This window comes from Hyperolius riggenbachi, chromosome 6 (genome assembly GCF_040937935.1).
Source record: "Hyperolius riggenbachi isolate aHypRig1 chromosome 6, aHypRig1.pri, whole genome shotgun sequence".
Classification (NCBI taxonomy): Eukaryota; Metazoa; Chordata; class Amphibia; order Anura; family Hyperoliidae; genus Hyperolius; species Hyperolius riggenbachi.
The window spans coordinates 266,434,143-266,446,573 of record NC_090651.1 but is presented as its reverse complement, the minus strand read 5'-3'; positions in this window follow the sequence as shown (position 1 = coordinate 266,446,573).

Below are 12,431 nucleotides of genomic sequence, written 5' to 3'. Positions count from 1 at the left end.
CGCTGCTTCCTGTTTAGCCGGAAGCAGCGTATGTATACGCGTGTAGGCAGATGGGAGAAGACCGGCGACGAGAGAGCAGCGCTTGGAGCCAGGGAGGTATGTTGTATACAGCGCTCCCTCCCTGGCTGCTGCTGTTCACTATACATCTGAGGGGGGAGCACGGAGGGAGGGAGAGGTCGGGTTGCCCTCTCCGCGGCTCCGGCTCCCCCCTCCATTATGGGGGCCAGCTACCTATCTAACCTATCCTGGGGGGCACCAACCTAATCTAACCTACGCTGGGGGGCAGCTACCTATCTAACCTATCCTGGGGGGCACCTACCTAATCTAACCTACGCTGGGGGGCACCTACCTAATCTAACCTACGCTGGGGGGCAGCTACCTATCTAACCTATCCTGGGGGGCATCTACCTAATCTAGCCTACACTGGGGGGCAGCTACCTATCTAACCTATACTGGGGGGCACCTACCTAATCTAACCTACACTGAGGGGGGCAGCTACCTATCTAACCAACACTGGGGGACAGCTACCTATCCTGGGGGGCACCTACCTAATCTAACCTACGCTGGGGGGCAGCTACCTAATCTAACCTATACTGGGGGGCACTTACCTAATCTAACCTACACTGGGGGGCAACTACCTATCTAACCTATACTGGGGGGCACCTACCTAATCTAACCTACACTGGGGGGCAGCTACCTATCTAACCTACACTGGGGGGCAGCTACCTATCTAACCTACACTAGGGGGCAGCTACCTATCTAACCTATACTGGGGGGCACCTACCTAATCTAACCTATGCTGGGGGGCAGCTACCTATCTAACCTATACTGGGGGGCACTTGTCTAATCTAGCCTATACTGGAAGGGGGGGCAGCTACCTAATCTAACCTATACTGGAGGGCACCTACCTACCTAACGTATACTCAGGGGCACCTACCTATCTAACCTATACTGGGGGGCAGCTACCTATCTAACCTATACTGGGGTGGGCAGCTACTTATCTAACCTATACTGGGGGCACTTATCTAACCTGTATTGGGGGCACCTACCTACCTAGCTAGCCTATACAGGTGACAACTATACTGGCTACCTATATTGGAGACACCTACCTAAATGACCTATACTGGGGGCACCTACCTATCTATCTAACCTATGCTGGGGGCAACTATTCTGGCTACCTATATTAGAGGCACCCACCTAGCTAACCTGTACTGGGGCACCTACCTATCTAACTTATACCGGGGGCGCCTGCCTATCTAACCTATACTGGGGGCAACTATACTGGCTACCTATACTGGAGGCACCTACCTGGCTAACCTATAGCGGGGGCAACTATACTGGCTCACCTATGCCTGGCTACCCATACTGGGGTACCTATTCTTGGCTACCTATACTGGGGGGACCTATACTAAGTGAAACTAGACCTGGCTAACCTATACTGCGGGCACTCATACCTTGCTCCGGGGGGGCGCAATTTTTACACCCTCGCCCTGGGTGCATTTTAGCCTAGAAACTGCACTGCACTTTAAGCATGCATTTTGTCCTCATGCAAGGCCTGGGTTGTGTCACAAAGCATTACCTTGTTCTCCTCTACCTCCTCTACCATCCTGTGTGCTGGGTTAGCATTGCCGGTCCCATTGGAAGGACTGCTTTTCAGGAATACATGATTTCTATTATATTTATCAATGCATGGCGACAAAATGCATTGCTTTAAGCTTGCATTTTGTCCTCCTGCATGGCCAGGGTTGTGTCACAAAGCGTGGCCTTGCTCTCCTGTACCTCCTCTTCCATCCTGTGTGCTGGGTTAGTGTTCCCGGACCCATTGGTAGGACTGCTTTTCAGGAATATCTAATTTCTATTATATTTATCAATGCATGGCGACAAAATGCATTGCTTTAAGCCTGCATTTTGTCCCCATGCAAGGCCAGGGTTGTGTCACAAAGTGTGGCCTTGCTCTCCTGTACCTCCTCTTCCATCATATGTGCTGGGTTAGCTTGCTGGTCCCATTGGTAGGACTGCTTTTCAGGAATATCGAATTTCTATTATAATTATCAATGCATGGCGACAAAATGCATTGCTTTAAGCCTGCATTTTGTCCTCATGCAAGGCCTGGGTTGTGTCACAAAGCATGGCCTTGTTCTCCTGTACCTCCTTTTCCATCCTGTGTGCTGGGTTAGCGTTGTCGTTCCCATAGGTAGGACTGCTTTTCAGGAATATCTCGTTTCTATTATATTTATCAATGTATGGCGATAAAATGCATTGCATTAAGCCTGCATTTTGTCCTTATGCAAGGCCTGGGTTGTGTCACAAAGCATGGCCTTGCTCTCCTGTACCTCCTCTTCCATCATATGTGCTGGGTTAGCGTTGCTGGTCCCATTGGTAGGACTGCTTTTTAGAAATATCGAATTTCTATTATAATTATCAATGCATGGCGACAAAATGTGTTTCTTTAAGCCTGCATTTTGTCCTCATGCAAGGCCTGGGTTGTGTCACAAAGCGTGGCTTTGTTCTCCTCTACCTCCTCTTCCATCCTGTGTGCTGGGTTAGCGAGGCCGGTCCCATAGGTAGCACAGCTTTTCAGGAATATCACGTTTCTATTATATTTATCAATGCATGGCGACGAAATGCATTGCTTTAAGCCGGCATTTTGTCCTCATGCAAGGCCAGGGTTGTCACACTCACAAAGCATGGCCTTGTTCTTCTCTACCTCCTCTTCCATCATGTGTGCTGGGTTAGCGTTGCTGGTCCCATTGGTAGGACTGCTTTTCAGGAATATCTCATTTCTATTATATTTAACAATGCATGGCGACAAAATGCATTGCTTTAAGCCTGCATTTTGTCCTCATTCAAGGCCTGGGTAGTGTCACAAAGCGTGGCCTTGTTCTCCTGTACCTCCTCTTCCATCCTGTGTGCTGGGTTAGCATTGCCGGTCCCATTGGTACTAGGACAGCTTTTCAGGATCTCATTTGTATAAAATGTATAAATGCATGGCGATAAACTGCATTGGCCTTAAGCATGCAGTTTTTTCCCCATACACGTCTGCCTTTTTTTTTGGAGTTTTATTTGTTTTATTGGCACACTGCTCTGCAAACATGAGTCCCTGCTTTTATTCTAAGCCTAAGATGTATGTGTAAATGTCCACCCCCCCACTATTTCCAATCATCTCATTTTGCAAGTTTTTTTCAGGCCTGCAAAGCAGGCATGCTCGGGTCCCCATTGACTTCAATTAGGCTCGGTGTTCGGCTGAATATCCCTAACATCCGGACCATGTTCGGCCGAGCCGACCCAAGCCCGAATATCTGGGTGTTCGATCAACACTATTGACAAGGTGGCACGTTTTCTCTTTCCTTATTATCTCCAGCATGATCTTAGTGAGTTGAGGCCAGTATTTAACATGGGATCAAGCTATTATGAATAGCCGACTGTAAATGTTGCTGGGATAACAGTGATCATTGCCTGTTTTTTCTTCTTGCTCCCCAGAAAACCAGCTCAACTGTCACATGACAGTTTTGTGTTCAACTTTATACACATGGTAGTCACTGATAAGATTTTTTTTTAATCCACCAATCAATAATCCTGTGCTAAATTGTGCAGAAACCTCTAAATCCTCAATTTTCTCTGTAAAAAGAACATTAGTTTCCCCCAGTTAAAGGTAGCAGATCATCACAACATAAAATACTATACATGAAGATGGGGGGAAAATTATTAAATTACAATGATATAAAGAAAATGAACACACTTTTATGTTGTGTTAACACTATTAACAATATGAATTACGCAGCCCTTTAGTTTTAAATAGTCTAAGTAATTTTTTTTTTAAATAGTCTAAATAATTTTTTTTAAAAAAGCTACAGATCGCCCAGCAAGTTCATCTGTTAGGCCTTGTTTACATTTGCGTTTGGCTCGCGTTAGCATTTTCGTTAGGCATTTTTTCCGCATTTTTTTAACCTCTAAACGACTGCTCAACACCAATTGGCGTGAGCAGCGCGGCAGCCCCAGGAAACCTCCAATTTGCGTCAAGTGCTAGGGGAGCAGTTTGCAGAGGATCGCGCATGCCGATGCTCCGCTCCATCATCAGTCTCTCAGCGGTGATCGCTGTTAGGGACTGTTACTGTACAGCACTGTGATCTAAGGCAGCGCTGTACTGGGGACAGCCCAGTGACACGGCTGTCCCCCTGGGCGGCAGAAAAGTGATTCGCTAAAATAGGCCGAAGCCTATGACAGTCGATCGTGCTAATTGGCTGGTGAGGGGAGGGAGGTTAATAAAATAAAAAAAAAACCTGCAAAATGTATTAAAAAATAAACAAATAAATATTAAAAAATAAATAAATAAACATTGGGGAGCAATCACAGCCCACCAACAGAAATCTCTGTTGGTGGGCAGAAAGGGGGGTAGGAATCACTTGTGTGCCTTGTTGTACGGCCCTGCAGCAAGCCCTTAAAGCTGCAGTGGACGATTTTGTAAAAAATGGCCTGGTTACTAGGGGGGTTAAGACCGTGGTCCTCAAGAGGTTAAAGCATTTTCCATCAATTTTCTGCAAGGTCACTCATTTTTGTGGGAGTTTTTGTAAGTGATTTTGCAGAGTACTTCCGTCTTTTGATCCAGCAAAAAAATTTGGAAACAATAAATAAAATTTTTTTTTTTAAAGCTCACGCAATCACTTCACAAAGCGATTTTGTGAGCGGTTTTCTTTTTTCCTATACCTTCCATTGAGACAAATCACCTCAAAAATGGCTCAAGCGCCACTTTTTTTCAAAGTGGAACATAAACGAACCGCTCTGATATGAACTCTCTCATAGAGAATCATTGCACAAGCTCTTTCAGGGCGATTTCGAAAATTGCTCGCGCTTAAAATTTTACAAAAACAGACATAATGTGAACAAGACCTTAATCTGTATCTCTGGGTGTTTCAAGTCCTACCCCATAGAGCCATATTAATCCAGGCCATGCACTGATAAGGATCAACCAATCCGAAACTGTTTGTATAAGTTGGGTTAGTCTGGCTCTGTACAAATAACAAGCTGACATACTGTACTTTGCATTTAGTTTTTAGGGACAACAAATGGATGATTTGCATGTTTAGCAGTGATGCATTGTTGGAGATGTCATATGCTCACTCCAACCTGAATAATTGTAAATACTTTCTGTTTTAAGTAGGCAAATATCCGTTGTGCTAAATAAAAAAAAAACAAAGCAAAAACAAAAAAACTATACAATATACATATACATATACTGTATACTGTCAATACAATGTATTGACATTTGCATAAAATTAGCTTTAGTATAAAGTGCACCTGAAAGGAAAAAAGTGCCCCAAGTGGGTACCTACCTCGGGAGGGGGAAATCTCTGTATCGTAAAGAGGCTTCCTCCATCCTTCCATAAATCTGTGCCTGCGCAGTAGAACGGACCTGGTCAGGCATTGCTATTTCCAATGTCACTGGAGCCAGAGCAGAAAACCACTAGTGTGCCTACACAGGCAGGCAAAATGATATATTATTGTCGCTGTTTTTTTGTGTTGGCAGAGGGAGACAGGGAGGGGAAGCCTCCTTAGGATCCAGAGGCCTCTCCCTCCTGAGGTATCCCATTTTTTTTTCTTTTTCCTAACTTACAGTTTTACTTTAATTGATTTTGCCATAGGAGAAAGCGGATGCCATCCCTAGGATTCTGCACACATCTTCACAACCACTGGCATATATGCAATGTAGACTTTACTGCTAATCTTTCTCCCGATTTTTTGCATTCAGTAACTATCTGCCTGTGATCTGCAAAATTGTGGAGTTGCTGCTTTATGCCATCTTGATTGAGAAGATTACTGGACTGCTGTGTACACAGAATATGAACGTGTTGTCATATAGATGGATTGCATAGCAAAAGTGATGTCAATTTACCAATCCTGTGCCTGCCTGTTTTGTGTACAAGTACACTGTTAACACTACTAAAATAGGAATTACAGGGCCCTTCAGTTTAAGTAGTCTCAACGAAAAACAAACAACAAGAAAAAAACTACTGTATATGGATTCACAGTTGCATCAAATTAGCACTAGTTAAATTGATTTTGCTATAGTTGCCACTTAAGGACAACACATATCAATAGCTATTGGAAAAACCAGATCAACTGAAATCAAGTAAAGACTAGTATCCAAGAACCAACTAGAAAGCTATACTTAAAATAAGAAAATGAAGATAAGATAGAATTGAGCAAACTCTTTTTGTCTGTGGAGGAGCAAATCTGTAGGAAAGCCTCCAAAATAGATTGTGTGCTTAGCTGAAGTTTCATTTGTGAGGGGAGCTAAGCTCACCATATATCAACAAGTTATCAGCTAGAAAAATTGGCTGTACAGATAAAAAGCAGGAACAAAACAAAAAAGAAAAAAAAGGAGAAAATAAGACAGAAATGTAAAATAAACATAAGAGAAAACTGAGAATGAAGAGCTAATGAATTAAATAAAAGTAAAGTCTTTGTTAATCCTTAAAATATCTGTGAGCATGAAAACCAGGTTCCAGAGAGAAGTGTATAGGTCCATAAATAAGGAAATAAGCTTTTTCAGTGCACAAGTATAGTTTATAAGTTTGTGTAAAATGACAAAAAGCAACCTGGCATTGCTGCAAAACATAGTTTGCTGTTTATTTAGTGAGATAAGTAAAATATCTCTAGCAAGCTGTGGCAGGGAATCACGCACCAGACAAAAATTGTTGCAAACAGTAAACATATCATGGAGGCCGGAGGAGAGCTGTGATGGACAGTGGGTGCGGGCACAGGAGAGAGCCTGACACCTGTTTCGAGCTGGACAGCGCTTCCTCTAAAGCTGTCTTCTGCTTGCTCTGCTTTAAAATCTGCCCAGCTTGCTCCAATGAAAATTCTTTTTTTTTTTACATCCTGTTCTGTTTTGCATGCAGGATTTTCTTAATTTCATAAATAAAATTGGTCCTTCTCAACTAATCTTTTATAGTAGTTGAGTATAGTATAGTAGACGTATTAAACTTTTCCAGTGCCTCAGTGCCTCAAAAACAAGGATCCAGTGGCATTTACCAGATGGCAACAAAGAGATGTTTTCTATACTGGTAGGGATCTGTGGTGCAAAATAAAAGTTTCTTTTGAGATGGGTACTTTTTTTCTTAAAGACAGGAATTGAAATCTCACCAGTATAGCTACATTATGGGATGACCCTACCAGATTTAAATCAGTGAGTCAATCTCTGTATCACAATGCCAGCAATTATTGAAGGCATTTGAAAATATTCTGTGCAATTTATCTGGGGTTTTATACCAATGGAAGAGGGTCTTATGGTTAGTCACAAATATGCTTCACTTATTCAAGCCTTTGTGAGCATATAACAAGATTTTCACCCAGTCCAATGCATTTTGGAACCAAATTTCCCTGTTCCTATCTCAGTTGTCCCCCCTCTATGGTTTATGTAGAGATTTAGTCAATTAAAAGTCCTAATTGATAGTGAATGGGGTCAAAACTTTCTGTTTAGAATCAAAATGATTCCATTGATTATTTTTTTAAACAATGGCCCATATTATTATTATTATTATTATTAATATTATTGATTTATAAAGCGCCAACATATTCCGTGGCGCTGTACAAGGTAAGAAACAAACATGGGGTACATAATACAGACAATGGTGTACACTAATATACAAGATACATAATTAGTGACAAAATACAAAAAATGATACAGCATACAGAATAAAAAATACAGAAGTGGTAATGACAGTGATAAAAGTAACATGATGAATAAAATGTATAATGATTTCCAAGACACAAAAGGGGGAGAGAGCCCTGCCCTTGCGAGCTTACAATCTAAAGGGAATGGGGGGAAACAAGAGGAGGGGTAGTATACGATAAAATATATAAAGGCAGTGTGTTTTAGGATACCTAGTAGGAGTGCAATTTGGTCTTAGGACAAAGGGAAGTGGCTTAAAGGGAAGGTTCAGGGAAACCTGTAAAAAAATAAAAATCCCTATCCACTTACCTGGGGCTTCCTCCAGCCCGTGGCAGGCAGGAGGTGCCCTCGCCGCCGCTCCAGAGGCTTCCGGTCGTCTTCGGTGGCCGACCCGACCTGGCCAGGCCGGCTGCCAGGTCAGGCTCTTCTGCGCTCCAAGGATGGGCTCTTCTGCGTCCCACGCGGGCGCGCTGACGTCATCGGACGTCCTCCGGGCTGTACTGCGCAGGCGCAGTAGTTCTGCGCATGCGCAGTACAGCCCAGAGGACGCCCGATGACGTCAGCGCGCCCGCGTGGGACGCAGAAGAGCCCGTCCTTGGAGCGCAGAAGAGCCCGACCTGGCAGCCGGCCTGGCCAGGTCGGGTCGGCCACCGAAGACGACCGGAAGCCTCTGGAGCGGCGGCGAGGGCACCTCCTGCCTGCCACGGGCTGGAGGAAGCCCCAGGTAAGTGGATAGGGATTTTTATTTTTTTACAGGTTTCCCTGAACCTTTCCTTTAAGGTAGCGCATATGCTTGTCAAAACAAATGAGTTTTTAGAGAGCGTTTAAAAGGAACAAAGGTTGGTGAGTGATGGATGTGTTGTGGGAGGGGATTCCAGAGAAGGGGTGAAGCGTGTGCAAAATCTTGTAAGCGTGAATGTGAGGAGGTGATTCTAGAGGAGGACAACAGAAGATCAGCAATTAACTGTTTTTTTCTGAGTTTTTTTCTGGGAGATAATTTTTTGTCTTCTATTTAAAATAATTTTTCAGCACTTTGCAATAGAAAAAGTTCCAAAAAGTAGGTGGAAAAGTACTATCAAAACTATTGTAGGTATTTATTTGCTTGCTAGTGATTTAAAAGGTATTTTATTGACAAATGTGAAAATATCACTTATGAGAAAACTCAGAAGAAAAAGCTAATCGCATATGGGACAATATGTTTTCCTCTTAACCTTTATTAGATGGTGGAGATCATTATGCACATCCATAAGTGTGTGAAAATGTGCGTTTTGTGCATAATTTAGCCTGTCTATTTGTGGGTGGGTTGGGTTGTAGACATGTCTTTTGCTTGAATAAATGACTCAGTAGAAGTCACACTTTTTTTTTATAAACTCAGGTTGTTGTGCATGTATTCAAAACTCACTCTTGTTTTGGATGTTAGATCGGCAACCAATGATTCTCTAATCATGACTATAATCTAATATGACACAAATGACTGTGGCAAATCCTAACCACTTAATTGTAAAGATTTACAGTTAATCCAGTCCACATTTTCTGTATCACTCACAACATCTTCAATCAAACAGTATATAAGTCTTTGTATGTAATTCAGAACTTCTTATTGTACGGTTCTGAATTCTGATACAGTTCTATATAACTGTTTTTTTGTTTGCCTCTGAAGAAGCCTTTTACACTGATTGCTACATCAGGTTTGCTAGGAATGGATTAAAGGTGACTTTTTGCATCACGTTTGGTGATCGGGGTACAGATTCTGTTTGTCATTAAAGGTATTAGAGGAATCAACGTTTGTTGGTTTAATATCTGCATTTCAACTTCAATGGAGATTTTCGGAGGCACCTAAGTACGTGATGTCTCGGTCTTGGCAATTAAGCCGCAATAAACTATTCACACAATGTTAATCTCCGCCTATGAAAACAATTCTGGCGCAGAACATGAAAAATGGGCTCAACGCACCTTTTATAGCGTTCCACAATGTAGGTCTGCAATAGCGGCAGTAATAGCGGTTATGAACTGTTACAATGCGTATCAACGAATGGTCAGTTTTTTAATAGCTGTTGTGAGTGAATTGAGGAGGAGCTGTGGTTATCAAGATACAGCAATGGTTGTAGCTTAATAAAATCTGTTTTGAGTAATGCGTAGTGCAACGGTTGAATTTCTTTAATAGCGGTTATGAACTTTGTAATGGAGTATTGTGGTGGAACATTGCATCTCGTTTGCAATGGTTGTCCACTAATAACGGCTATGAGAATAACGCATTAAATAGATTGTTAAGTAACAGTGCTTATCGAGCAGCCGGTAATGGCTATGAGAATAACACAGTAAACATATTGTTAAGTAACAGTGCTTATCGAGCAGCCAATAACGGCTATGAGAATAACACAGTAAATAGATTAAGAAACGGTGCTTATCGAGCAGCCAATAACGCCAGGGCAGTACTAGAAAAATGGGCACACCATACCGGTTATTATAGCGTTCCGCATCGGTTGTAGTGCATCAATAGCTGTTATGAACTGTTACAAATGCTTAGCCCACCGTTTGATGTTTCCTAATAGTGGTGGGGAGGAGGAACAGCACTTGTCAAGCTATAATCAACTGGTTCATAACTGTTATTAAATGTTACTAATCAACTACAGCAAAACGGTAAATGCTTTATACTTTCATAACCGCTGTTCCTCCACACAATACTTTGCCATCATAACCGCTAATATTGAGGTATAGCTGTTACTGATGACATTGATCGTAACCCCTATTAACCGCCATGAATGAGCTACAGGTATTAATTAATTGCTGTTCTTCCACAATCCACACTTAAAAAATCATAACCGCTAATATGCAAATCCAACCATTGCACCATGCAGCTGTACAATTTCATAACCGTTTTTTCTGTGCATGGCTATAAACGGTCCGCTGCGCCCATTTTAACCTTAAGTGAATAGTGATATGTTTATTTCAGAGCCGCTCTACAGTTATAAACGGCGGCAATAGTAGTTTTATTTAAAACATTGAGCTGCGCTCACATTTATCTCATACACCCAATAATCATCTGGTCGGTTTTCTATAATGTCTAAAGTACATTCTGTAACTGGTACATTTTACAATACGCGTAGAAAAAATTAGTAATAAAGTAATGGGTTTTATGTAAACACTGATGTAGCCGTTTACTTTTTTAACGGTCTCATTAAAGAGACACTGAAGCGAAAAAAAAAGTATGATATAGTGAATTGGTTGTGTACTATGAATAATTACTAGAAGATTAGCAGCAAAGAAAATATTCTCATACTTTTATTTTCAGGTATATAGTGTTTTTTCTAACATTGCATCATTCTATAATATGTGCACATGACACAACACTCAGCATTCAAAATGAGTCTTTCAGAGCAGTCTGTGAAGTAATGACCTCTCCTCTAGCAGAGGTAAGGGCTGGTTCAGACGGACGTTTGCAGAGCGTTTACTGCCAGCGTTCGGGGCTTGGCGTTAAACGCTCCCATTCAAGTGAATGGGAGCGTTTGTACCAAGCTTTTATGCGCGTTTGCACAAACGCGGCGTTCGGGTCCCGATTTTCACTGGCGTTCAAGGAGCCCCTGGAAGCTACATATTGCTTCCAGGGGCGGTTAACCGCGACGGGTAATGTCCCCCTAGGGGAAGAAAAAACGCGACCGCATCCGAACGCAATGCGAACGCTGCTGAAAGCCTGAACGCATCACGAACGCAACGCCAACGAACGCGACGCCTCCAAACGTCCGTCTGAACCAGCCCTAAAGTAAATAGTCCAGGAACAGTTAAGATAATAAAAGTCAGATAACAGCCCTCTCCATGACTAACTTAGTCGCAGAGCTTAATGGCTTGTTTGCATAGAGATAACAACTGGAGTTGCTCAACTCTTCCTGTACTGGAAACAATTACACTGATGTATCTGATCTTAATGTTTTATTTCTTAGCTGTGCTACACATACAAATCATAATATCATCATTTTTTTTCACTTCAGTGTCTCTTTAAATGCGCATTATTTCACCACGATACATATGGAAAAGATAATTTGTATTAATGTTGGGATCATTGCAGCAGTGGCATACCTTGGGCATTTGACACCAGGTGCTGGGAATTATAACCCCCCCCCAAAAAAAAAAAGAGGAAAGGAGCAAATACGGCATACTAAATGTGCCACGTCAGGTAATGCCAGATATGGGTGCCACCAGTATAGGTAATATAGTTGCCCCAGTAAAGGTAGCATAGATGCCCCCAGTATAGGTAGTATAGTTGCCCCCAGTGTAGGTAGTATAGTTTCCCCAGTGTAGCTAGTATAGTTGCCCCCAGTGTATGTAGTATAGTTGCCCCCAGTGTAGGTAGTATAGTTGCCCCAGTATAGCTAGTATAGTTGCCCCCAGTGTAGGTAGTATAGTTGCCCCCAGTGTAGGTAGTATAGTTGCCCCCCAGTGTAGGTAGTATAGTTGCCCCCAGTGTAGGTAGTATAGTTCCCCACAGTGTATGTAGAAGAGTTGCCCCAGTTTAGCTAGTATAGTTTCCCCCAGTGTAGGTAGCATAGTTGCCCCCGTGTAGGTAGTAAAGTTGCCTCCAGTATAGGTAGTATAGTTGCCCCGAGTGTAGGTAATTTAGTTGCCCCAGTGTAGGTAGTATAGTTGCTCCCAGTGTAGGTAATTTCTTTGCCCCAGGAGAGGGAAGCAGCGCTAAAAGGAGGGACAGCAGGGACATCAGCAGGGAGGGGGTCCAGAACCCCCCCTTCCTCACCTGGGTCCCCTC